Source organism: Hypanus sabinus, chromosome 29 (assembly GCF_030144855.1).
Source record: "Hypanus sabinus isolate sHypSab1 chromosome 29, sHypSab1.hap1, whole genome shotgun sequence".
NCBI lineage: Eukaryota > Metazoa > Chordata > Chondrichthyes > Myliobatiformes > Dasyatidae > Hypanus > Hypanus sabinus.
The window spans coordinates 30275314-30302759 of record NC_082734.1 but is presented as its reverse complement, the minus strand read 5'-3'; the positions used below and the strand labels follow the sequence as shown (position 1 = coordinate 30302759).

The 27446-nt window shown below is 41.9% G+C and overlaps 1 protein-coding gene across 4 annotated transcripts in view; it reads right to left on the bottom strand.

Moving 5' to 3' along the window:
* LOC132383183 (transcription factor MafK-like) overlaps positions 1-27446 on the bottom strand; it is a 105769-nt gene that overhangs the window by 14965 nt on the left and 63358 nt on the right. Inside the window, exons 5-6 of one of the 4 annotated variants that reach the window (XR_009508565.1) lie at positions 12143-12273; positions 9649-10951 (exon numbers count right to left, since the gene is read on the bottom strand). The exons of 2 other annotated variants lie outside the window; for them this stretch is intronic. The gene's annotated coding sequence lies outside the window, so the exon portion shown is untranslated. Of the gene's footprint in view, positions 1-9648; positions 10952-12142; positions 12274-27446 lie in introns of those variants that run through there. One more of the 4 variants, XR_009508563.1, reaches the window with a different exon arrangement.

Sequence of the window (27446 nt, the reverse complement as noted above, 5' to 3'; positions counted from 1 at the left end):
TACAGGAACACAATTTCCTCATAATCCAATATTACTCTTATTAGGTGATATTGAAGGGATAAAACCAAAACTCAAACTAAATAAATACCAGAAAAAATTTATAAAAATTGCACTGGCAGTAGCCAAAAAAGCTATTGCAGTTACTTGGAAATCGGATACATATTTAAGTATAGACTCTTGGAAGAAAGAAATCTATGGTTGTATTCCATTAGAAAAAATTACTTATAATTTAAGAGATAAATATGAAACATTTCTGAAAATTTGGAGCCCTTATTTACAAAAGACAGGATTAAATCTATAGATGTTCTGAAGATGAAACAATTGGTTATTTGGGGAAAGAAATAAATATACATATTAAAGTTATTACAAATTCCATGGAGCATGTGGAGATCTTCCAACAACCAGGCACTCTTTCTTTCTTTTTTTTACTCTTTTTCTTTTTTTTCTATAGGGCAGTTAGGGGGGAGGGGTTAAGGGGAGGGGGGGAAGGGTTATATACATTTTTTTCCATACTTCATTTTGTAACTACCTAAAAATGCAATAAAAAAGTTTTCAAAAAAAAAGCAAGTGACATCACTGGTTGATAGGGTTGTAAAGAAGCTGTTTGCACATTGGCCTTCAGAAATGGAAATATTCATGTTACAGGCCAAGTGAGGTCCCCAACAAAATAGAATTTAGTCAAACTGTTCTGCTTCACACATAAGTTGGAAAAATTTCTAAAGACCTGCCAAACTGAACTGCCTATACTAGTTGCTAATGGTATGAGGCTTGAGTTGAGAAGGAGCCAATTGCTAGCCTTCCAGCTGCAACCTAAAGTGGATGCAACTTAATAATCTGTGGGCCACTAGCCTGGGGAAGTGCACAGAGACACAGCCACAGCAGAGAAGTCAGTCAAACTCTCAGGGAGAGAAAAGAAGTCTTCTGTAGTCCAAATAATTAAAATAATAAACATACAGGACAATGAAGCAAATAACTGCAGTACCTGTATCTACTTACATAATTAAAACTCCTGGGACATTTTATTTCTCTTTGAGAGATTACTCAGATACTTTGAAAGATTTTGGGTTGAGAGCCGGCTTCAGAAGAGCATCAAGTAATCACACTGATATAGTGCATTAGTGACAAAGCAGATGGCATCATGGGCGGATTGGGACCAACAGATGCTCAGAAAAATTAGTACAAAACAGTGCAGGAGAAATTGAAAGAATATTTCACAGTAAAGTGAAATGTGATATAGGAAAGGGTAAAGTTCACTCCAGAAAGCAGGAGCCAGATGAAACTGTCAATAACTTCATCATAGCACTGTACACCTTGTCAGGAACTGTGCATATGGAAATCTGAGAGGAGGAGTGAGCTCATTATAGATAGCATTGTTGTCGGTCTACTAGACACCAAATTGTCAGGGAGACATCAGTTGCAGCAAATCTCGCATGGGAGAAAACTATTTCTATTGCCAGACCGAGTGAGAATGTTTGTGAGAAAAATGCAGAGCTGAAAGATGAAGCTGACGTAAAGTTAGAAGCTGCACAAAAAGAAGGATACAAACAAGGTGCAGTCAGAAGGACTACAGAAAGAGGTGACAGGAAAGATGAGCTCAAGCAAAACAGTCAAGAGAAACAAAGAGCAGATAAAATCTCCAACTGCAGGAGATGCAGAAAGTCTTCATTCCATGTAAAAGAGCTCTGTCCAGCAAAATAAGGGAAATGCCACCAATGCCATAGAGTTGGCCATTATAAAAACCAGCGTCATTCAAAATCAGTTCTTCAGCAGGGCAAAGAAGACTGTGATTCAGGTGAAAAGAGAGTTTTGCTTGAGGCTCTAGATTCAGATGGACAAGACTGATGTCCTATGGTTCAGTTGCGAAATGAGGCAGTGACATTGAAGATGAACACTGGAGCAGATGTTACAGCTACCTCCAAATTTCAAAAATCCATTGTTTTCTTGGCATGGTACACCAGTCAAGGAAGTTCATTCCAGCTTTGGCAGTGAAAACAAAGCCACTAAATGACCTCCTCTCTCAGAGAAATGTTTGGACCTGGGATACAACATCATCACTCAAAGCCAAGCTTTCCCCTCTGCCAACATTAGTGTACTTTGATCTGAACAAAGCAACAAAGGTTTCAGCAAATGCTTCTTCCTTTGGCCTAGGGGGAGTGCTCATGCAATACTGCAGAGGAAACCGCTAGCATATGCATCAAGAGCATTTTAGCATTATCTCCAAATCGAAAAAGAGACATTGGCTCTCATGTGGGTTTGTGAACGCTTCATCTGCTACTTGATAGGCTCTAAATTTCTACTTGAAACTGGCTACAAGCCACTAGTCAGCCTCATCAGCTCAAAACACTTGGATGACTTACCTCCACGTCTGCAAAGATTCAGCAACAGGCTCAAGCAAAACTGTTATGACATTGAAAATGTCCCCAGCATATTACACACAATAGCAGACATTCTGTGGAGAATGTCATGCAAAAGTGAGTGGACAGAAGCTGGAAGATGCCAGCATCTACTTAACTCAGGTACAGTACGTGAAAGCTTTCCTGCAAGGCAGAGTAAACTGGACGAAATTCGTACTGAGTTGAAAAAGGACCAAATCTGCAGCCAGGTCATACAATGGGTTGTGAGCATGGAGCATGGATGGCCAGCTATTCCAAAAGGAGCTCACAAACTCTGACCTGACCGGCTTGAAAGTGACACGCTCACTATTCTTGATGGTTTGCTCCAGACTCGTCATTCCTGCTTCTATGCATGCCAGAATCAAATCCACCAAGAACATCAAGGGATCGAAAAATATCATCTAAGAGCAAAGCAATCTGTGTGGTGGCCTGGTCTGAGCACAGAGCTGGGAGATTATGTGAAGCAAGCAGAAAACAGCACAAAAATCATGCTGAGCCTCTCTGTCCCACAGAACTTCCAGACGTTCCATGGAAAATTGGTTCAATGGTTCGATTTAATGTCAGGCCCCACCTCTCACTAACAAGGGTGAGAGAGATATTTTCCTGCCACAGTGCAACAGCTTGCTGTTTTGATGTTATTGTCTGCAGAGTCGCTTACTCCAAGGACTTCCCCCATCTCAAGACTCAGTAGAATTTCTCACCATAGAGAGAGAAATAGAGATCGGCTGAGTGCACCCACGCCTGCTGTTTCAAGTTTCTATCTCCCGCGATGCTTTAGCCTGTGACATTAGTGAAGAACTGGGTCATTCACAGGGACACACAGGGCCCTACCCCCGAGGTGCACATCTTCCAGCCTGCTCTTATAGATCCCGAAACACAGGCCACTCAGCAGGTTCCAAAGAGTGAGAACCCACCGTGCATAAAAAACATAGTTTGAGTACAGCTGCAGATCATGGACTCTGACAGGACCCCAACCACTTTGAAAAAGAAGTAAAAGACATGAGAACAGAAGATTTAAACTGATTTGAGAATAAGCTTGAAGAAGTCACCCAGGTCTGTAAAAACTTAAGGCGCCATTAAATTGCAGGCACAGATACTTTTGTGCTGAAAAGAGGCAAATATCTATTCACTGTGGATTACTATTCGTGGAAAGTTGAGCTGTCCAACTTGTCCTCGACATCCTCAGCAGCTGTATTCACTTACCATGGAGTACCAGAGACACTTGTGTCAGGCAACAGTTCAGCTGCTCAGAATTCAAAGCCATGAGTTCAAACACCAGACAGGCAGTTCATGGCACTTACAGATAAATGGAGAAGCGGAAGGAACAGTGCAGACTGTTAAGAGTCTCCTACTGAAGGCAAAAGGCTCTTCCTGCTTCCTCTTACTGCTATCCTGATGCTGCACTCCTCTTGCGCGTGGCTACGTCAGAGCTGTCAATGGGCCGGAGACTGAGAACAAGATCTCAGGCACAGAGCTAAAATTTTGCTCTGGAGAGGTGAAGTTCTTTGTGTTTCAGACCAATTCACCAATGGAACAATAGGTTGGCAGCACGCACCACGATTGTTTGTGATCAGAACATCAGGCGGAACAGGTGTGTACTCATTCACCTTCAAGGCCCGTGAAAGGTAGAGAAAGAAATAATGTGGCCTGATCCTTATGGGGAGAACCACTTATGTGAGGCAGACACACCTGTTCAAGAATCTCATCCACTCCAACATCTGCAGGAACCTATACCAAATCAGATAATTTATCTGTCCCACCACAGAGATATACAGCCTAATAGCTTTGGGCAAGTGACTAAGGAGGCAGAATAATCCTTTCACTTTGCTGAAGTGTTCAGGTAGTCTGCCATGACAGTTAATTTTTTTTTAAAGAAAGGAGTTCTAATGTTAAAAACATTTCACAAAACGAGATTGTTCCTGGAAAAAGGAATTGGTGAGAGGCTGCTAAAAACAAGGAGACAGTTATACTTTGGCAGTTCTTTTTTGATATACAAAGAAAGTGAGAGGGTGCTAAAAACAAATAGAAAGTGTTATAATATTGGAATTCGTTTTTATGTTTATGTAAAGAGTATAAGTTACGTGCTATGGTCAAAGTAAATGAAATCACTCAACTTCAATGATTATAATGACAAAGCAGTTACGTGGACAAGAAGCACATATCTAGTTATTCTTTAATTTCCAAGAAGAGGAGATCTAGGATTAGCTGTCAATGTACTGTTGTTCCTATGCCACTCAGTTAGCCACTCCTACATAGGAGGAGTGTACAAGCAGTGTTGTCAAAAGAATTCAATTGAGGATCCTCCATACTGGACTATCCCCTGCACTATCCCTAATAATGAACACAACTTAAAGGACCTGAGTTATATAAAAAAAAGATTAAAGGTGTACAGTCTGCATCTCAACAGGTTTCTGCCTCCTGGGAAGACCAACAGAGGGACAGTGCATCCTGATTTCTGGTGAGTGGGTCCTGACGAAAAAAACGCATGAGGAACCACTGCAAGCTGGTCAGGAAGGTCCTGATCAAGTGCCGTTAATTACCAACTCAGTGGTGAAAGTTGAGGTAAAAGTAAGTGGCCGTACACCAGCCACTGTAAGTGAGCTAAAATGATGAAGACAGGTGCTGTAGTTAATGTGCTAGTAACCTCTGTCACAGTACCTATGCTGCAGGGCTACAGGGAGCAAGTCACTAATTAACCAGAAGATTTCAAACAAGTCGGCAAATACTGGACAATATGAAGTTTATTCTGATATTAGTTAGATGGATGCTTTATTGATCCGAAAGGAAATTACAGAGTCACAGTAGTATTACAAGTCGACAGACATAAATATTAGAAGAGAAGTAGAAAGGATAAAGAATAAGTTACCACAAACAGTCTAACCGGAGGGGGTCATCACTTTCCCGGCTATAGGTTGACTCATTACAGAGCCTAATGGCCGAGGGTAAGAATGACCTCAGTAGGTGCTCTTTGGAGCAGCGCAGTTGTCTTAGTCTGTTACTATGAGTGCTCCTCTGTTCAGCCAAGGCAACATGCAGAGGGTGAGAAACCTTGTCCAGAATTGCCAGGATTTTCTGTAGGGTTCTTTGTTCTGCCACAGCCTCCAGTGGGTCCAGTTTCTAATCAGCTTATTGAGCCTGTTGCCATTACCTGTGTTGATGGCAATGTCCTTGATGCCACTAGACAGCGTAGCAGTAGGCAGGTAGTGCAGGAGTTCCCTGGGTTCATCTCCCTCCTAAACAGATGTACTGTTTTGGATACTGTTGGGGGAGATGTCTCATCAGGGGAAGGCAGCAGCAGCCGAGTTCTTTGCACCATGGGTGGCTCTGCGGCACAGGAGGGAAGGAAAAGGAGTGGGAGAGCTGTAGTGATAGGGGATTTGATTGTAAGGGGAATAGATAGACGTTTCTGCAGCCGCAAATGAGACTCCAGGATGGCATGTTGCCTCCCTGGTGCAAGGGTCAAGGATGTCTCTGAGCGGCTGCAGGACATTCTGGAATGGGAGGGTGAACAGCCAGTGGTCGTGGTGCACATAGGTACCAACAATATAGGTAAAAAATGGGATGAGGTCCTACAAGGTGAATTTAGGGAGTTAGGAGATAAACTAAAAAGTAGGACCACAAAGGTAATAATCTCTGGATTAATACCAGTGCCACGTGCTAGTCAGAGTAGAAATAGGAGGATATTTCAGTTGAATACGTGGCTTGAAAAATGGTGCAGGGGGGGGGGAATTCAAATTTCTAGGGCATTGGAACCAGTTCTGGGGGAGGTGGGACCGGTATAAACAGGACAGTCTGCACCTGGGCTGGACTGGAACCAATGTCCTAGGGGGAGCATTTGCTACTGCTGTTCAGGAGGCTTTAAACTAATGTGGCAGGGGAATGGGAACAAGTGCAGAGAGACAGAGGGGTGTAAAATGAGGGTAGAAGCAAAAAGTAGTAAGGTGAAAAGTAAAAGTGGCAGGCAGGCAAATCCAGGGCAAAAAGCAAAAAGAGCCACTTTTCAACATAATTGTATAAGGGCTAAGAGTGTTGTAAAAACAAGCCTGAAGGCTTTGTGTGTCAATGTGAGGAGCATTCGTAACAAGGTGGATGAATTGAATGTGCAGATAGTTATTAATGAATATGATATAGTTGGGATCACAGAGACATGGCTCCAGGGTGACCAAGGATGGGAGCTCAACATTCAGGGATATTCAATATTCAGGAGGGATAGACAGGAAAGAAAAGGAGGTGGGGTAGCATTGCTGGTTAGAGAGGAGATTAACGCAATAGAAAGGAAGGACATTAGCCTGGAGGATGTGGAATCCATATGGGTAGAGCTACATAACACTAAGGGGCAGAAAACGTTGGTGGGAGTTGTGTACAGGCCACCTAACAGTCGTAGTGAGGTTGGGGATGGCATTAAACAGGAAATTAGAAATGTGTGCAATAAAGGAACAGTAGTTATAATGGGTGACTTCAGTCTACATATAGATTGGATGAACCAAATTGGTAAGGGTGCTGAGGAAGAGGATTTCTTGGAGTGTATGCGGGATGGTTATCTGAACCAACATGTCAAGGAACCAACTAGAGAGCAGGCCATTCTAGATTGGGTATTGAACAATGAGGAAGGGTTAGTTAGCAATCTTGTCGTGCGAGGCCCCTTGGGTAAGAGTAACCATAATATTTTGGAATTCTTCATTAAGATGGAGAGTGACATAATTAATTCAGAAACAAAGGTAACTTTGAAGGTATGAGACGTCAATTAGCTAAGATAGACTGGCAAATGATACTTAAAGGGTTGACGGTGGGCATGCAATGGCAAGCATTTAAAGATCGCATGGATGAACTACAACATTTGTTCATCCCAGTTTGGCAAAAGAATAAACCAGGGAAGGTAGTGCACCCATGGCTGACAAGGAAAATTAGGGATAGTATCAAGTCCAAAGAAGAAACATATAAATTAGCAAAAAAAAAAGCGGCACACCTGAGGACTGGGAGAAATTCAGATTATAGATACTTGAAAAGAAAAAGATTGGTCAAGACAAATGTAGGTCCCTTACAGTCAGAAACAGGTGAATTGATCATAGGGAACAAAGTCATGGCAAACCTACTTTGAATAACTACTTTGGTTCTGTCTTCACTAAGGAGGACATAAATAATCTTCCGGAAATAGTAAAGGACCGAGGGTCTAGTGAGATGGAGGAACTGAGGGAAATACATGTTAGTAGGGAAGTGGTGTTAGGTAAATTGAAGGGATTAAAGGCAGATAAATCCCCAGGGCCAGATGGTCTGCATCCCAGAGTGCTTAAGGAAGTAGCCCAAGAAATAGTGGATGCATTAATGATAATTTTTCAAAACTCCTTAGATTCTGGATTAGTTCCTGAGGATTGGAGGGTGGCTAATGTAACCCCACTTTTTAAAAAAGGAGGGAGAGAAAAACCGGGGAATTATAGACCAGTTAGTCTGACATCGGTGGTGGGGAAAATGCTAGAGTCGGTTATCAAAGATGTGATAACAGCACATTTGGAAAGAGGTGAAATCATCGGACAAAGTCAGCATGGATTTGTGAAAGGAAAATCATGTCTGACAAATCTTACAGAATTTTTTGAAAATGTAACTAGTAGAGTGGATAGGGGAGAACCAGTGGATGTGGTATATTTAGATTTTCAAAGGGCTTTTGACAAGGTCCCACACAGGAGATTAGCGTGCAAACTTAAAGCACACGGTATTGGGGTATGGTATTGATGTGGATAGAGAATTGTTTGGCAGACAGGAAGCAAAGAGTGGGAGTAAACGGGACCTTTTTAGATTGGCAGGTGGTGACTAGTGGGATACCGCAAGGCTCAGTGCTGGGACCTCAGTTGTTTACAATATATATTAATGATTTAGACGAGAGAATTAAATGCAGCATCTCCAAGTTTACGGATGACATGAAGCTGGGCGGCAGTGTTAGCTGTGAGGAGGATGCTAAGAGGATGCAGGGTGACTTGGATAGGTTAGGTGAGTGGGCAAATTCATTGTAAATGCAATTTAATGTGGATAAATGTGAGGTTATCCACTTTGGCTGCAAGAACAGGAAAACAGATTATTATCTGAACGGTGGCCGATTAGGAAAAGGGGAGGTGCAACGAGACCTGGGTGTCATTGTACACCAGTCATTGAAGGTGGGCATGCAGGTACAGCAGGTGTGAAAAAGGCAAATGGTATGTTGGCATTCATAGCAAAAGGATTTGAGTACAGGAGCAGGGAGATTCTACTGCAGTTGTACAAGGCCTTGGTGAGACCGCACCTAGAATATTGTTTGCAGTTTTGGTCCCCTAATCTGAGGAAAGACATTCTTGCCATAGAGAGAGTACAGAGAAGGTTCACCAGATTGATTCCTGGGATAGCAGGACTTTCATATGAAGAAAGACTGGATCGACTAGGCTTATACTCACTGGAATTTAGAAGATTGAAGGGGGATCGTATTGAAACGTATAAAATTCTAAAGGGATTGGACAGGCTAGATGCAGGAAGATTGTTTCCGATGTTGGGGAAGTCCAGAATGAGGAGTCACAGTTTAAGGATAAAGGGGAAGCCTTTTAGGACTGAGATGAGGAAAAACTTCTTCACACAGAGAGTGGTGTATCTGTGGAATTCTCTGCCACAGGAAACAGTTGAGGCTGGTTCATTGGCTATATATAAGAGGAAGTTAGATATGGCACTTGTGGCGAAAGGGATCAGGGGGTATGTAGAGAAAGCAGGTACAGGGTTCTGAGTTGGATGATCAGCCATGATCATACTGAATGGCAGTGCAGGCTCGAAGGGCCGAATGGTCTACTCCTGCACCTATTTTCTATGTTTCTGTGTCCTAGCACACCACTACGTAGAAGAGTGTACCGGTGACAACAGACTGGTAGAATATATGGATCAATTTGTATGATTTGTTATATTTTTGCCAATTTTCCCTACTCAGAATGTTCCAGTTGAGATGACTCAGAATATTTGTACTATTGACAATCAGAAATAATTACAATTTGATATAGATCATGTGAAGTCACGAAAGATGGTCTAAGTTCATAGAATAAAATGTACTTTATGCATGGAAATGGAACCTGCACCTCCCTTCCACATAATTGGTTAGAATCGTGCTATTTCGGGTACGCTTCTCCTGCCTTGAGACATACACACACTTTAGCCTTGCTTCCTGAGTCTAGAAGTAAATAAAACACTTTAGAAAGAGATCATTTTGTATTAATTTTATTCCTATTTTATGGTGTCACAAGGAGTACATTGAGATTAAAAGTGTTGTTGCAGCCTTAGAAGGGGTATGTAATGGCACTGCAAAGCTTCAAGAAAGGCAAGAACAGAACTGGTTGCCATGTATAGATAGTTCTTCAAAATCGTATGGCATTAGACCTTCTCTTAGCAGTTAAGGGAGGGGGAATATGCATTAGAAACACCAAGTGTTGTACTTATGTACCTGGTGAGTCTGAAGATATAATTTGTCTGACCGTATTCACAAAGAGCAGCTCAAATACATCATTCTGATGGATGAGAATTCTTTAACTGGATTCATTCAAGTCTCAGAAGCTGGAGTTACTCAATATTATGAATTGTATTATTCATACTAATGTGCCTTATCATAATTTACATCTTTTTACCTGTTTAAAGGTGTCCATTAAGAGTTCACTGCCCAAACATGACATTATCGTCTGAATACTTTGAAGAATATGTACCCTTTAATATTTCATAACCTGTGTAGGTTTTTTTAAAAATTCAGATTCAGATTCAATTTATTGTCATCTAGAAACCACAAATGCAATGCAGTTAAAAAATGAGACAATGTTCCTCCAGAATGGTATCAACAAAACACGTGACAAAATAGACTACACCAGAAAATCTACATAACGTTTGGCAATCCTCAATCCACAGTCCAGAGAGGCTGCTGCATATTAATATTGCTCTACCATCTTAGCGCATTCCCCAGAAAGGAGCTCCAATCCCACCAGACAAACAGACCAAAAACTAAAGCTACAAGACCTGCACAAAACCTGATAGTTACAACATATAGTTACAACAGTGCAAACAATAGCATAATTGATAAAAACAACAGACCATGGGCACAGTAAAAATAGTCCAAAGATGTTAAAAGACTACAAGTTCGAAAGAAACCACCACACAGTTTCCAGAAGTCCTCAGGGTCCCAATAGACTCGTCATCTCACGCCGCCAACAGAAGGGAATACCCCCGCTATGGACTTCCATGACGCCGTCCGACTCAGCCTCACAGACACAGCACACAGTGAAAGCGACCTGATCGCAGCGGACCATCAGAGTCCAGCGAATCTCCGAGCCTCTGACCATCCCCTCCGGCACGGCTTCTCCGAGCACCATCCTCTGCCGAGCGTATTAAGACGGTCCCGCCAACGGCCATTGGCAACACGACCCCGAGGACTGGGGGCCTGTTCTTCCCAGCGGAGTCCCAGACCTCACAGCAGCGGCAGCAATGAAGAACGTCTTCCTGGAGATTTTCAGATGTTCCTCCGTGCTCCAACGTCCGGTTTTCATCTGATTACGATTGCGCACGGCACCCCGCTTCACAAATAACAGATAATTAGCTGCGTCGCGCTGACATCTTGGTGTTTTTTTTTCAAAAATACTTTTATATGTAATTTAGATACCACGAGTTTTTTTGCCTCTTTTGTTTCTCTCTCTTCTTCATGATGTCAGGAACGAGGCAGAAAACTTGTTGCTTCAAAATCATTTTATTAAGAGTGGGTAGAACAAAGGGGAGTTGAAACAAGCAGGGACAGAAATCTACTGCATGAAGAAGAGAGAGAAACTAAAGATGGAGGCCGGCATAAAACAACCGCTTTTATAACCAAAGATAAGAAAAATTCCATTCAAATCTGTACATAATTAGAAAACACTTATTCAATGTTGCAGAAAAAAATCTACTGATGAGAAAACATTCATTTAATGAAGTACAGAGAAGCTTTCAGAATTCTACTTTGTAAAGCCCCTAGAGGCATATTAATCTATTATGTATATAAAGGCTACTTAAAATACAAACAGATAATTAATTGTTAAAGCAAATGGCAATTAGAATTAAACAGTGAAATCTAACAATCCCCCCCTTTTATTCCAAATCACATGTTTAGAAAATTTAGAGGCAGAAAATTTGTGGTATCGAAATTAAGTCCAAAATTGTCAGAAAAGCTACTTGGGTTACGAAACATCAAAGGATATACTGTATATTATTCGAAGTATTCATAAGATTATGTCATGTTCAGGCAGTGAACGCCTCATGATCACCTTTAAACAAGTAAAAAAATGTAAATTATGATATGGCACATTAGTATAAGTAGTATATTTGTAATATTGAGTAAGCCCTGCTTCCGAGACTTGAATGAACCCAATCAAAGAAATCCCATCTATCAGAGTGATGTGTTTAAACACCAGATACCAATGGTGTATGTTTTACATTTTTTGACTCATCTTATTTGCCTATTTTTTCACCTCATTGAATCTTTAGCTACTCTTTGCAATAATACCCAGGTTCTGGCCTGCCGTCTGTTCATGCATTATGTTATTCTTTTGAATGCCATATCAACACTTGGGCAAATTTCATGAGTCTTCATCTCTTGTTACCTGGACATAAAGTGAAGCTGTATTGGAGTTTTGCTCCCAATATTAACCTGTTTGAATTTGCAGTGCAGTAGGTACCACTGAATTCCTTTTACATAGCAAATTCCATCATGATACTTTGTCACAAAGTGCTCTTACCATTGATCGGATTAAGTGATAGAGAAATGTTCTTGGCATTTATTTGTAAATCCTTATCAGCAGTAACTGTGACCAAAGCCTAGTCCCAAACATATTCCACTCACAGGAAAATAATCAATAGTATCAAATGCCTGCAGAAACAATGCAGAAATGGCATGAAACATGGAAGAATAAACGTGTGGCAAGCAATAATACGTTTCTGTTATGTATCAAAAATAGAAAATCCTGTCTTAATAGAGGCAAACTAAATTCAGAAACACACCAAATGCTCAACATTATTGCAAGGTCAGAGAATATTTTCACAACTTTAACAAAAGTGGTTGTCTTCATGTTAACTGCTCCATCAAGTGAGGAAATGCTCTGAAGAGGAAAGGGCATTGCATGCCCGATGGAACTTTTTAATGCAGCATTACGTTCACTTCCTTTTTCCTTTATTCCTATAATATTTTAACCCATTCATTCTTCATGTGGCACATAGCATTAATTGCAAATACTGACACTATTCTTTATCCAGATGTCAACAATGGTTCAGTTAGGAGCTCTCCAACTCTTCATTCAGCAGGTTGTTGTTTCAAGTTCCATTTTCCACGAATAATCACGGCTAACAGTTCAGTGCAGTATCGAGGGATATTACATTGGAACTCTAGCTTTAGATAGATCTGAATGAGTGATTCTGGAGAGCAGCAGAGGTTCCTGCCAGTGTCCCGTCCAATATTTAACAGTGCTTCTGTGATATTTTCCCACTCGGTGTTTGTTTGGAGGAGTGGGGAAATGGGTGGCGAGAATGGTAACACTGAGGGGCAGGAGAAGGAAGGGTGCCTTGGAATTGATAAACACCCAGAGTATGTATCATTGCACTGCAGAGGGTGTAGAAGAGATTCACTAAGATGAGTATTGATGAGGACAGAGTGGGAGGCTGTAGAGTAGTGAGGGGGAGACTAAAGTGAAAAATTAAGAGGAAGGAAGATAGTGTAGATGGTAGGGAACTTTTCCTTGTAGCTAAAAGTAAAAGTCATAGGTTTTGGGTAAGAGGCAAGAGGTACCATAGCGGTTGGAACAACACTGTCGCAGCTTGGGGCATTTGAGTTCAGAGTTCAGTTCCAACCCCATTAGCAAGGAGTTTGTATATCCACCCTGTAAATGTGTGGCTTTCCTCCCACTTTCTAAAGACGTACCCGTTAGTAGGTTAATTGGTCACTGTAAATTGTCCCATGATTCGGTTAGGGCTAAATATTCAGCTGGAATCTGTCAGTGGTGGAGAAATGTGCTGTTTAAATTTAGTGGTCAGATTTTTGACAGGTTGAATTATTAATCTACTTAGAATATCCTTTCATTTTCTTTAAGTCACACTCTAGTTTGTCAACAACTCCCATGTCCCATAAATTAGAGAGAATGTGAACATAATACTATAAGTGCAGTTTTTTTATAGAACTAATGATATAAGAGCAGGAGTTAGTGTTTTGGACCTGAGCTTACACTGCCACTCAGTGATCATGGTTAATCATTCAAATTTAAAATCCTCTTTCTGCTTTATTCCCTAATCCATTTAAACATTGCTATTCAAAACTCTTTCTTGAATATCTGTAATGATTCAGCCTCAGTTACTTCCTCTGATACAGAATTACACCTTTGCTTAAAGGAATTTCCCCTCTGCTCATTCTAAATCATCCAACCTGTGATTACTGGTTCTGACTGGCATATTTGAGGAATTCGGCAACCCATGATATATCTGTGATCATGTGCATTCCCGGGGGAAGAAGGATGCCTTGTTTCCAGTTTAGTTCTGTGATACCTCAGGTGGCTAAGGATGAAAAGAGGGCAGGAAGCGCCTCATGAGTTGGTTGAGTAACATGGAGGGTAGTGGAGTTCACTGATGCCAGGGAAGTAACCTCTGAATTGTTGCCTGTGCCACAAGCGAGGGTAGGCATAGGAGCATCTGGCAGATAAATGCATATCTGAGGAACTGGTGCAGGAGCCGGGGTTAGATTACTGGATGCCGTCAGAAGATGGTGCTGGAGCAAGGTTTAATTTCCACAGTTTATAGATTTGGACTCTAATTCAGGTTTATGATGCATACTAGTTCTGGTCGGTCCTTCCTCTTTTGCTACATTTGGGCAATTTTTGAATGGAGGTGGTCTGCCGATTTGAACTGAGCTGAAATGTGATTTTGCTCATTCTTTTTGTTGATTGCAATTGCACAATCTGTGTCAATTGCACAATCTGTGTCAATTGCACATTTTTTTGCACAAGGGGTGGGGGTAGGGGCGGTAATTGATGTTTTTCTTTAACATAGAAACATAGAAAACCTACAGCACAATACAGGCCCTTTGGCCCACAAAGTTGTGCCGAATATGTCCTTACCTTAGAAAATTACTAGACTGCCAGTAGCCCTGACAGTCCATCACAGGTAGAGACCACCACACCATTGAGCACATCTACATGGAGTGCCTTCACAAGAAATGGGTTAGTTCCACAGTTCTTTGTTCTGTGGCCGCCTGCGGGGAAGGCAAATTTTAGGGTTGTATGCTCCATGCATGCTTTGATAAGCACATGTACTTTGAATCTTTGAATCATTGGGATCTCTTCTGGTACAATCTGTACAAAAGGAACAGGCTACTCCTGAATCTGAGGAGACTAATATCCTTGTGAGCAGATTTTCTAGAGCTGCTTGAGAAGGTTTTAAATTAATTTAGCAGAGGTAAGGGGACTGGAGTAATAGGGCTGAGGTTGGGATAGTTGGTTTACAAACAGATGCAGTGTATAGTGAGAGGCTAGCAAGGACAAGCTGATGTTTGGACAAAATTGCAGTCAACCAGATAAGTTGCAGCGTAAAAGGAGGATAAAATTGAAAAGGGTGAATACAGGACTGAAGGTGATTTATTTGAATGCACATGGTATACGCAATTGGATAGATGAACATAGCACAGTTACAGACTGGTGTGAATAATGTTGCGGGCATCACTGAATCATAGCTGAAAGATTATAGCTGGGAGGTTAATGTCTGAGGATACGCATTGTATCTAAAGGACAGACAGGTAGGTAGAGGGGGCTCTGTTGGTTAGAAATGAAACTAAATCATTAGAAAGAGCTTACACAGGATCAGAAGATGTTGAATTGTTATCGTTAGAACTAAGGACCTGGAAGAGTGAAAGAAATCTAATGGGAGTTATATACCGACTCTCCCCAAACAGTAGTAAAGATGTGGTCTACAAATTACAATGGGAGTAGAAAATGTGCATCCAAAGGACAATGTTATGATAGTCATGGTGGATTTAAATATGCAGGTCGATAGGGAAAATCTGGTTGGTGCTGGGTCCCAAGGTGGGAATTTGCAGAATGCCTATAAGATGGCTTTTAGAGGAGCTCGTGGTTGAGCTCACTTAAACGCTGCGCAACAAACTGGAATTAATTAGAGAGTAAATGGACCCTTAGGGACCAGTGATCATAATGTGATAGAATTTGCCCTGCAATTTGAGAGGGTGAAGCAAGAGTCAGATGTATCAGTATTTCAGTGGAATTAAAGAAGCATGAGAGAGGAGCTGGCCAAAGTTGATTGGAAGGAGACACTAGCAAGGATCACAACATAGCAGCAATAACTAGAGTTTCTGGGAACAATTTGACTCAGGATAGGTACATCCCAAAGAACTTTCCTAATGATGGAACCGTGGCTGTCAAGCGAGTCTAAACCAACATAAGAACCAAAGAGAGGGCATATATTGCAATAGAGCAAAGGTTGGTGAGAATTTAGAGAATTGGGAAACTTTTAAAAACCGATCGGCCCGAAGGCAATTTGAAAAGGCAACTAGAAAAGAAGAAAAAGGTGGAATACAAAGGTAAGTTAGCCAATGATATAAAAATTTTCTTCAAATATATAAACAATAAAGGAGAAGCGAGAGTAGATATTGGACCCATGAAAAACGATGCTAGTAATGGGGGACAAGGAAATAATGGAAGAACTGAATAGGTATTTTGCATCAGTCTTCATTGTGGAAGATGCTAGCAGTATGCCAGAAGTTCAAGAGTGTAGGGGGGCAGAAGTGAGTGTAGTTGCCATTACTAGGGAGAAGGTGCTTGGGATACTAAAAGGTCTGAAGGTAGGCACATCATTCGGACTAGATGGACTACAAGAGGTAGCTGAAAAAATTGTGGAGGCATTAGTAATTGTCCTTCAAGAATCAACAGATTATGATCTGGTTCCAGAGGACTGAGAAATTGCAAATGTCTCTCCACTCTTCAAGAAGGGAAAAATGCAGAAGAAAGAAAATTACAAACAAGAGAAAATCTGCAGATGCTGGAAATCAAAGAACTAAACACAAAACGTTGGAGGAGCTCAGCAGGCCAGGCAGCATCTGTGGAAAAGAGTAAACAGTCGACATTTCGGGCTGAGACTGCATCAGGACTTCAAAGGAAATTATAGGCCAGTTAGCCTGACCTCAGTGATAGGGAAGATGTTGGAGTCAATTGTTAAGGATATGGTTTCAGGATACTTGGAGGCAAATGATAAAATAGGCCAAAGTTATCATGGTTTCGTTAAGGGAAAATCTTGCCTAACAAAACCGTTGAAATTATTTGAAGAAATAGCAAGCAGGACAGAAAAAGGAGAATCAGTGAATGTCGTGTGGTTGGATTTTCAGAAGGCCTTTGACAGATGCTACACATGAGACTGCTTACAGTATTACAGGAAAGATTCCAACATGGGTAGAACATTGATGATTAGCAGGAGGCAAACAGTGGGGAAAAAAGGGTTTCTTTTTTTGGTTGGCTGCAGGTGACTAGAGGTGTTCCACAGCAGTTTGTGTTGTGTTCTTTTTTTAAGATATGTGTCGATGATTTGGATGATGGAATTGATGGCTTTTTGGCCAAGTTTGCAGACAATATGAGGATTGGCGGACGAGCAAGTAGTGTTAAAGAGGCAGGGTTCCCTAAAGGTTAATTTACAGATTAAGTCAGTGGTGAGGAAGGCAAATGCAATATTAGCGTTCATTTCAAGAGGACTGGAATATAAAGGCAAGGATGTAATGTCGAGGCTTACTTTGAGCATTGTGAGCAGTTTTGGGTCCATTATCTAAGAAAGGATGGACCAACATTAGAGAATATTCAAAGGGATTCACAAAAATGTTTCTGGGATTGAAAGGCTTATCATATGAGGAGTGTTTGATCAATCTGGGCCTGTACTCACTGGAATTTACAAAAATATGGGGAAATCTATTGAACATTGAAAGGCATAGACAGAGTGGATGTGGAAAGAATGTTTCCTATAAGATCTGAAGACACAGCTCGAAATGGAGGGATGACCATTTAGAACAGAGCTGATGAGGAATTTTTTTAGCCAGAGGGTGGAGAATCTGTGGTATTCATTGCCACAGGCAGCTGTGGAGGCCAAGTCATTGTGTATATTTAAGGCAGAGGTTGATAGATTTTTGATTAGTCAGGGGATGAAGGGATATGGGGAGAAGGCAGGAGATTGAGACTGAGAGGGAAATGGATCAACCGTGATGGAATAGCGGAGCAGACTCGATCGGTCAAATGGCCTAATTCTACTCCTATGTATAGCTATGACATACATTTTGACTGAAATGTGCAGTTGATCTGAACAAGGGATCCACTCCTGTTGATCCACTCAGGGCATCAAGGCCAGGTTACAGATGCCTCATACCCCTTACTTCCCTGAGTCAGCGCCTACAGAGTTAAAAATTGTTACACTCTCAATCTGTACCCTAGGTTTGTTTATTTTTCTTATGTCGGGCACTCCTGCCACGCACTCTGTCCCACATCAAACTGAGCTCCGATCAGTTTCTCTTCAGGGTTTGCATTTGCACTTTGAACTCCACTGAAATGCTCGCTAGTTTTGCTAAGCAGCATTTTTGCATCCTCTTTCATTGTGCATTTTAGTGTTGTTTATTCACTAACTGTGGTGAATTTATTCAGTGTCTTTAACATTTCTTTCACAGCACCCCCATCCAGCCCAAGTGCTTTGAAATCATTTATACACTTATAAAAAATAGTTATTGTTATAAAACAGGACCCACAGTTAATTCGTACATAGCATTCTGGACAAGAATGGCGCCTGCGTTAACGCTTCTGCGGTCCCAACGCTCCCTGGAATCGTTAGAGCCTGCGATTTACGGTTTGGAAATTGATTCAGTGATCTGGTGCTTTGCTGTCTCCGAGGAGGTTCCAGGAAGCAAGCATGAGCCTCGAGCTGCAGAAACTACAAGGCAAGGCACGAGCTGATGTTTGACTCCATTTAAAGCTTCTATTATTCGCCGATTAAAGTGACCAGGAAGATCAAACCATTGAGGCGAGAACAGAAGGTGAGCGTGGGCTTAGTGCTGACTACCTGCCTTTTGATCACTGATGGGATCACTCTGCTGCTGGAGAAGAAGGCTGTGCGGCCTATTGCAGTGCCTGGAGGGTGGCTGCCTCTGCATTCGAGTGGCGTCTCTCTCTCTTTCGATGATGTCGAATGATGTTAGCGAGGTTCAGCATTTATGGATTTGGACTATAAACTGTGGACATTCTCAGGCTTCTGGTTTTTATATTCTCTGATGACACCCATTCTTTTTCTGTTACTCTTGTGCGGGAGAAGGGGATTTGTGGTCGATGTTGCATTTTTGGTAGTTTTTTATGTGGAGGCAAGGGGATTTTTGGGGCCGATGTTCTTGCTGCGTTCTGTGTGCGTGGAGGGGTTTGGGGGATTGACGATCACATTGCCATTCTTTTTTGGTGTGAATGGGGTGCGTTTGCTGTTTCTCTTTGAAATGACTTCATGGTTTTCTTTGTCTCATGGCTAACTGGAGAAGCAGAATGCATACATACTTTAATAAATGAACCTTTAAAACCTCTGAACCTTTGAACACTCGCCCACAATGTAGCAAATTGATAATGTTAAACTAGATAGAGTGGAATGGAGAGAATTTTTCCAATAGTGGGAGAGTCTAGCACCAGACGGCACAGCCTCAGCACAGAAAGGAATGGATTGTTATGGAAAAATACAAACATTTATAGATAGAATCTTGGGCTAGTGTACCAGCTCCTTTAAAAATACATCTGTTAGTCTGTTCCTCTCCTCATTCTACTTAACAAAATCTCTACATTAAGTAAAGATCTTATTGTTTATAAAACAAAGAGAATAAATCATGTTTCTGTCAGTATTTGATTCAGCTGTGTAGATGAGAGAAGAAGTGGTTAGGAGTTTAAATTTATCAGATCGGAACCATGTTAGACTGTCATGCATTTTCTCTCTGGGGGAATAGTGGACTTCAAAATAAAGCTGGACATATTTCAGGTGGAATGGAGCTCACCATATGTAAGATGGTCAGAAAAGATTTATTATTGTTGGTATGTCGTCCTAGGCTCATTATGGTAACATATCATGGAGTCAGAGAGGAATATTGCATATTTTCCCTCCACCTTCAATTGCTCCTTGTACATGACCTTTACCTGCTTTACTTTTCAAAGTTTTTGTAAGAATGTGTATTCGGTGTTATGATGCCCATACACTGGAACTGTTTAGAGAAAGTTGGAAGTTTCATTTCCATTTCTTCCTTTTCAGTTGGTTTTCAGACTAAAGCTTGTTAGCATAATACCAGTGCATACTTCCTGTTTCACAGCTAATAATGAATCCTTTATTAATAAGTTGGGATCCTCCATTTCTTACCTAATTCAAGTAGGCATCCTCCACTCTCTGAGTAAAAAACTTACCCCTCTCAACCCACTTGGGCCGAGCCACCCTCACCTTTAATGCATTCCTCTGCTATTAGACATTTCAACCCTGGGAAACAGATATTCCCTGTCTCTATGTCACTGACAATCTTATAAAACTCTATCAGATCCCCCCTCAGCTTTTGCTGCTCCAGAGAAAACAACCCAAGATATCCAGCCTCTCCTGATAGCATGTGCCCTCTAAGCCAGGCAGCATCCTGGTAAACCTCTCTACATCCTCTCTAAAGCCTCAACATTTTTCCTACAGTGGGGCATGTGTACAATACTTCAGAGATGGCCTAATCAGAGTTTTATAAAGTTGCAACAAAAGCTCTTGACTTTTGAACTCAATGTCTCAACTAATAAAAGTAGGAATCCATAAACCTTCTTAACCAACCAATGACCTGCGTAGCCACTTTCAAGAAGCCGTGAACTTGGATCCCAAGAACTCTCTTCTCCGCAATACTGTTATGGATCCTGTCCTTAATAGTACACTGTCTCCTTGCATTTGCCCTACTGAGGTGTCCCACCTCACAGTTATCTGGGTTAAGACTGCATCTGCCATTTCTCTGCCCATATTCGCAGGTCTTTGACACTAACCATAATTCCACCAATCTTGGTATCATCTATAAACTCACTAACCCACAATTCTACATTTTTGTCCAGGACATTTATTTACATCACAAATAGCAGAGTTGTCCCGACGCAGATCCCTGCGGAACACAGTTAATTACGGATCTTCAGCTCGAATAAGTACCTTCAACTACTAACCTCTGTCTTTTATGCGCAAGCCAGTTCTGAGTCTGGACATGCAATTTGCTGCTGAATGCATGCATCTTAATTTTCTGGATTAGGAGATTTGAAGGGACTTTGTCAAATGCCTTACTAAAATTCATGTAGACGACATCCACTGCCCTACAATCAATCTCTTTCATCACCTTATCAGAAAACTTAATCCAGTTGATAAGAGATAATCTACCCCTCACAAAGCTATGCTGGCTCTACTTAATTAGGCCATGGGTTTCCAAATGCTCATATGTCCTATCCCTAAAATTTTTCTACGGCAAATTCCCTAACTGATGTGAGAATTGCTGGTCTATAGCTCCCAGGATTTTCTCTGTAGCCACTTGCCAGTCCTCCAGGACCTCTCCTGTGGCTAGAGAGGATACAAAGTTACTGGTCAAGACTCCAGTAATCTCGTCTCCTGCCTCCTTCAATAACCTAAGGTAAATTCCATCAGGCCCTGGGGGCTTATCCATCTTAATACTCATTTGGACGCCCAAAATGCCCTACCTGCTATATACTCAGCTATGATCCACTAGACCTCCACCTCCTTTTCCTTGGTACTGACGCAAAGTACTTATTAAGTACCGTACTCCCATTCTCCACATCCAAGCAAATATTCTCTCCTTTATCATTCATCCTTGAGTGGTCCCACTCTCTCCCTAGTTATCCCCCACTCTCGATGTATGTATAGAATGCCTTGGGGTTCACCTTAATTCTACTTGCAAAGGACTTCTCATGGCACATTCTAGCTTTCTTAATTCCATTCTTTAGTTCTTTTCTGGCTTTTTTATAATCCTCATCTGCTCCGTTCGATCCTGACTTCTGAAGCATTACATACTTTTTCTTTTACTACTTGAATAAATTTATCATCTCTTTAGACATTCAAGATTTTCTTATCTTTCCATCCCCATCCTTCCTCCTAACTGGAATGTACCTTTCCTGTACTCCATGCAATTAATTTCTAAATACTCTCCACATGTCTGATGCCGATTTGCCAGGAAGAAGGGAACTCCCAATTAATTCTACTTAGTTCCTGTCTAATGCCCTCATAATTTGCCCCACTCCAATTCAAGCTCTACAGCTAGGACCATACCTTTTCTTATCTATAGCTATCTTGAAAGTTAAGGAGTTATGGTCACTGTTCCTTAACTGCTCACCACTGAAATTCAGTCTCCTGCCAGGCTCACTACCTAACACCAGGTCCAATATGGCCGCTCCTGTCGTTGGAGCATTCACATACTGAATTAAGAAACCTTCCTGGATACACTTAACAAATTCTGCCCCATCTGAACCCCTTGCACTCAGAAGGTCCCAGTTTATATTAAGGAAGTTAAATATCCTCCGTGACAACAACCCTATTATTTTTACACATTTCCTTCATCTGCTTATGTATCAATTCCTCAATGTCCTGGTGGCTACCGGGGTGGGGTTGGGTCTCTAGTACAATCCATCAATGCGATTGCACCCTTTCTTCTCCTGAGTTCTACCCAAACGGACTCAGATGAAGATCTGCATAGGGAGTTCAGCAAGTTACATGCTAATTTGAAGAGTAGACCTCCAGGGTTGTTGTTTCAGGATTGCTACCCATGCCACGTGCTCGTGAGGGCAGAACTAGGAAGATTATACACGTGGCTAAGGAATTGGTATAGCAAGAGAGGCAGAATACTTTTGTTCCAGGGAAGGTGGGACCTGTACAGATGGGATAGTTTGCACCTGAACTAGAGGGGGACAAGTATCCCAATGGTCAGGTTTGCTTATGCTGCACAGTGGGATTTAAACTACAGTGCAGGGGGATGGGAGCGAGAGTGCCAGAACGGTTAGTGGAGAGGTTGTGGACTCAGATTTTGGTAAGACCTCACACAAAGCCAGGAATCAAAGGATTGATCATGGTGTGACGAATGTCCTGAGCCGCATATATTTCAATGCAAGAAGTATCTTTGATAAGCTCAGGGCATGAATCAACCCCTAGAATTATAATGTTGTAGCCACCAGTGAGACTTGGCTGCAGGAGAGATAGGACTGGCAGCTCAGTGTTCTGGAGTTCCGGTGTTTTAGATGTGACAGAGCAGGAAGGATTAAGGGATAAGGGGTGGCAGTACCAGTCAGGGAAATGTCATGGCAGTGCTCCATCAGGACAGACTGGAGAACTTGTCCAGTAAGGCAGTATGGGTGGAAATGAGAAATAAGAAAGGTATGGCCACACTAATGGGGTTAGTGGAGTTAAATCGCAACAGTCCTAAGGATTTAGGGGAACAAATTTGTGAAGAGATTGCAGACTGTTGTAAAAACATAAGATTGTTATTGTGGATGATTTTGAATTTCCACATATTGACTGAAATCCTACACTGTAAAAGGACTAGATAGGATAGAGGTTGTCAAATATGTTTGGGAAAGTTTCCTCTAGCAGTAGACGCAAGTCCCAGTGAGAGAGTGTGCAATATTGGATCTGCTTTTAGGGAATGTGACAGGGCAGGTGATAGAAGTTTGTGTAGGGGAACAATTTGCATCTAGTGACCACAATGCCATTAGTTTCAAGGTAAATGTGCAAAAAGATAGTCTGGTCTGCGGGTTGAGATTTTAAATTGGAGAAAGGCCAATTTTCAAGGTATCGGCAAGTGTGGATTAGGACAGGCTGTTTTCTGGCAAAGGGGTACTTGGAAAGTGGGAGGTTTTCAAAAACAAAATTTTGGGAATACAAGACTTGTTTGTGCCTGTCAGAATAAAAGTGTAGGAAACTTTGGTTTTCAAGCGATATTGAGGCCCTGGTTAAGAGAAAAAAGGAAGAGCATAGCAGGCATAGGCAGGTAGGAACAAATGAGGTGCTTATGAAGTACAAGAAATGCAAGAGAAATTAGAAAGGCAAAAAGAAGGCATGAAGCAAGGTGAAGGAGAATCCTAATGGATTCTCCAGATATATGGAGGAAAAGGATTGCAAGGGGTTAAACTGGTCCTCTGGAAGACCAGAATGGTAAGCCATGTGTGAAGCCAGGACAGATGAGGGAGACCTTAAATGCATTATTTGCATCTGTATTTACTCGGGAGATGAATACAGACTCTATAGAAGCGAGGCAAAGTGGCATCGATTTCATGGACCCTGTGCAGATAACAGAGGAGGAGGTGTTCACCATCCTGAAGGAAATCAGAGTGGATAAATTCCCAGGGCCTTACTAGGTGTTCCCTTAGACCCTGTGGGAGGCAAGTGCAGAAATTTCTGGGGCCCTAGCAGAGATATTTAAAACATCCTTAGTGACAGGAGAGGTACCAGAGGATTGGAGGATAGTTAATGGTGTCCCACTGTTTAAAAATGCTCTAAACAGGAACCAGGAAATTATAGGCAGGTGAATCTGACATCAGTTGTGTGAAAGGTACTGGAAAGTATTCTAAGGGATTGGATAGATAAGTATTTGGATAAACATGAACTGATTAATAATAGTCAGCATGGCTTTGTGCGTGGTAGGTCATGTCTAACCAATCTTATGGAGTTTTTTGAGGAAGGTGGATGAAGGCAAAGCAGTGGATGTTGTTTACATGGACTTTAAGTTCCCACGTGGGAGGCTGGTCAAGAATGTTCAGTTGTTTGGCATTCAGGATGAGGTAGTAAATTGGATTACGCATTGGCTTTGTGGGAGAAGCCAGAGAGTGGTAGTAGAGGGTTCCCTCTCTGACTGGAGTCCTGTGCTGGGCCCTTTGTTGTTTGTCATCTATGTCAGTGATCTGGATGATAATCTAGTTAATCAGATCAGCAGGTCTGCAGATGACCCCAGGTTTGTGGGTTCGTGGACAGTGAGGAAGACTGTCGTGGCTTGCAGAGGGATCTAAATCAGCTGGAAAAATGGGCTGAAAAATGGCAGATGGAACTTAGTGGTTTTGTACTTCGGTGGGATAACCAGAATAGGCCTTACACAGCGAATGTTCGGGCTCTGAAGAATGTGGTAGAACAAAGGGATCTGGGAATACAGGTAAATAATTCATTGAAAGTGGTGTCACAGGTAGATAGGGTCGTAAAAGAATTTTAGCGCATTGGTCTTCATACTCATCTCCTTGAGTAGAGGAGATGGGATGTATTGTTGAAGTTGTATAAGACGTTAGTGAGGCCAAATTAGGATATTGTGTGCAGTTTTGGTCAGCCCTACAGGAAGGATGTAAACAAGGTTGTAAGACAACAGAGAAAATTTACAAGGTTGTTGATGGGTCTGGAGGACCTGAATTATTAGGAAAAAGTGAATAGGTTAGGATTATATTCTGTAGAACAAAGAAGATTGAGAGAAGATTTGATAGAGGCATACAAAGTTATGAGGGATATAGATAGGGTAAATGCAAGCAGGCTTTTTCCTTGGAGGTTGGGTGGGACTGCAACCAGAGGTCATGGTTTAAAGGAGAAAGGTGAGAAGTTTAAGGGGAACACGAGGGGAAACTTCTTCAGTCAGAGGGTCGCGAGAGTGTAGAATGAGCTGCCAGCACAAGTGGTGCATGGAAGCCAGATTTCAACATTTCAGAGAAGTTTGGACAGGTATGGCGGACTACGGTCCCAGTGCAGATCGATGGGAGTCGCAGTTTAAATGGTTTTGGCATGGACAAAGTGGGCCCAAGTGCCTGTTTCTGTGCTATACTTCTCTATGACTCTACAACCTTCCCTGACACCTACCTTCTGGTTCAAATCCTTCCCTTACTGACCTGGTGCTCCAGTTTCCAGCTTCCTGTGAAATTACCTTAAAATCTCCCAGGTCGCGTAAGCAAACCTCCTGGCCAGGATATTGGCATCCCTCCAGCTCAGATGTAACCAGTCCCTCTTGTGCAGGTCACCCCTTCCGCAGAAAAAGTTCCAATGATCCAAGAACTTGAAACCCCGTCCCCTGCACCACCTCCTCAATCACTCATTAATCTGTGCTCTTACCCCATTCTTGCCTGCACTAGCCCATGACACCAGGAGCAATCTGGAGATTAATGCTTTGGCGGCCCTTCTCTTCTTCCTTAATCCTGACTGTATATACTGACTGAGTAGGACTCCTTTCCCTTTTCTGTCTATGTCCTGGACGCCAATATGCACCATGAGCTCTGGCTGTTCATCCTCTCCCTTGAGAATATCCTGCAGCCGCTCCCATTCATCCTGGACCCTAGCACCCAGGAAGCAATACACCATCCTGTGTCTCTTCTGCGGCCACAGAATCTCCTTTCTGTCCCCCTAACTACTGAGTTCTCTATAACTACCACACTGCCTGACTCAGAGCCGGCAACAGTGCCACCAGCCTAGCTGCCACTGCTGTACCCTGATGGGTCATCCCCCTCACCGGTATCCAAAGAGGTACATGTGTTGCTGAGGGGAATGGCCACAGGGGAACCCCGCACTGACTTCTCACCTCTCCTGATGGTCACCCAACTGCTGTCTGAATCTTATGCTCAGGGAGTGACCACCTCCTCAGAAGTTTCATCTGTAATATCTTCAGCCTCCCAATGATCCTCAGTACATCCATCTCCAGCTCCCACTCCTTGACCCAGTCAATCAGGAACTGAAGTCGGGTGTCAGGTATCCTGAATTCCAACATCTGACAGGAGGAGCATTCCATCTAGACTATTCCGTACTGAAAAAATGCTTGCCACTTTTTAACTGTTCACACTTAAGCCTGTTAATCCAAAGCCTTCCTAATCTGTCACTGGCACACTCAGACATGGCCACTCCAACAATGACATCGGAAACTTTCACAAACTTCTATAGATGGTAGTGGAGAGTATTTCAACTGGCTGCATCTGCATTACAGACCGGTATGGAAACACCAGAGCACGTGAATGGAAAATCTTACAAAAAGTAGTGGATACGGCCTAGTCCCTCGTGCATAAAGCCCTCCCACCATTGAGAACTTCTACATGAAATGCTATCACAGGAAAGCAGCATCCATCATCAGAGTCCCCCACCACCCAGTATATGCCTCCTTCTCATTGCCGCTAACAGGAAGAAAGTACAAGGGCCTCAGGGCTCACACTATCAAGTTCAAGAACAGTTACTACCCTTCAACTATCAGGCTATTGAACTAAAGGGTTGCCCCACCGTTGGAAGGTTCCCACAACCAATGAACTCACTTTTAAGGGTGCATCTCACGTTATCAATATTTATTGCTTATTTATTATTCTTGCTTTATTTTTGTATTTGTACAGTTTGTTGTCTTTAACTCACTTGGTTCAACACCCAGGTTTGTGCAGTATTTCACTGATTTGTTATGGTTATTATTATTCTATAGATTGAGTATGCCCACAAGAAAATGAATCTCAGGGTTGTATATAGTGACGTTTATGTACTTTGTAAATAAATTTGCTTTGAACTTTGATCTTTTCATTTGTTCGCATTTGTGCAGCAACTTTCTGTCCTTTGTCTTTTGTGATAATGCAAATATAGTACCTGAAAGTCTGAGTTTGGCGTCATATAATGATAATCAGGAACTTAGGTATGCTATCCATATTTTCTTATCATCAATTTTTATTAGATGTCAATGTTCTTGTGACTTGTAATTGTATTTCTGGTGAATCTCTGCATTCACAACTCATGTCTGTGTTTCATTCTTGTGCCTATCTAAATAACTCTTGAAAGTCTGTATAGGACATAGAACCATACATCACAGGAAAAGGACTTCAGCACACAATGTTGTGCCGAGCCAATTAAATAGTTTTCAAATAACTAACTAATCTCCTCTGTGTACACAATATCCATATCCTCCATTTTTCTCACACTTAAATATGTCCTGTGTTCAATAATTGCTAACTCTAATTATTTAGTGTGTGACCCCCTGATGATAATGGGGAGCTTGGATCTACCCTGCCTCCT